Below are 1,084 nucleotides of genomic sequence, written 5' to 3'. Positions count from 1 at the left end.
TTTTTTTAGTGGTGCTGTTGCTGCAAGTTTGATCCTGCTTCTTCAGGTACTGTGAAGATGGGTCTTGCTTATAGGATGAGTTCTTAAATGTTTATTAAATGTTGAAATAATTGGTTGGAAATTACTACTGAAAGGCATAATTGTACTCCTCTGCATGTTCATGGGATTTGGCATGAATTTCTTGTAGACAGTGCAAGCCTAGCGCAATTTCTTTCCTTCAAAATCAAACCGTTATCTTTTACATAGATTTGGAGAAGAATAAAATGAATTGCTATGAATGGTCTTAGTAGGGAGATACCAATGTTTTTGTTTATTCCAACAGTTTAAGAACAGTGGACCTGGAGAACAGGCAATAACCAATGTAATAGTCCTGCATTTCACATACCCTCACTCCAGCTTAAGTGTTTTTTTGTTGTTGTTTGTTTGTTTTGTTTTTCCTAAAGATTTGCTCTAGCTAGCCAGCGTTTTCCTTTCTGCTCGCTCTTCCTTTTTTAACTTCGTGCACTTAGGCACATATCAGCTGGTTAGACCACACTTTCCTCATAGCGAGCAGTATGCCTGTCTGCTGCTGCTGATTTTAGGATGAGGTGTGTGCCCATAGGTTTCAAGCTTTGCGAGAAGCAGAAGACAACTCCGTTAGTGCCTCAGGTCCTCATGACAATGCTGCCACAGGCGTGCACTAGCTTTATGTTCTGCGAGAAGCTGCAGCACTGCTGCCCTCACAAAACCAGTTCTGGCAGTGAGCTGCGGCTGTTTTACGGGTAGATGCCCGGCGGGGACCGGCAGGCTCTGAGTCCGTGCCTGCAGCCCTGGCCGAGGCTGCAGTACCGCTGGGCGGAGCTCTGCCATAAGCACGGAGGGCTCTTTCCCTCGTTAAGCGCCTCCAGGCTGAATAACGGGGTGCTTTAACGACACTGCCAACGCTCCGTATATATCCTTACGCATAACATATGTATTTTATATACGCAGAAAACACTAAACGCGTCCTTCCCCTCAGGGAAAGCAGCGAGGCGGTCACGCCCAGCCCGCGCAGCCGTTGCTTAGCGACGCGGCGGGGGCCTCGCTGAGGCGGGAAGGGAGAGCC

Source organism: Meleagris gallopavo, chromosome 2 (assembly GCF_000146605.3).
Source record: "Meleagris gallopavo isolate NT-WF06-2002-E0010 breed Aviagen turkey brand Nicholas breeding stock chromosome 2, Turkey_5.1, whole genome shotgun sequence".
NCBI classification, from domain to species: Eukaryota; Metazoa; Chordata; class Aves; order Galliformes; family Phasianidae; genus Meleagris; species Meleagris gallopavo.
Note: the sequence above shows the minus strand (reverse complement) of the source record.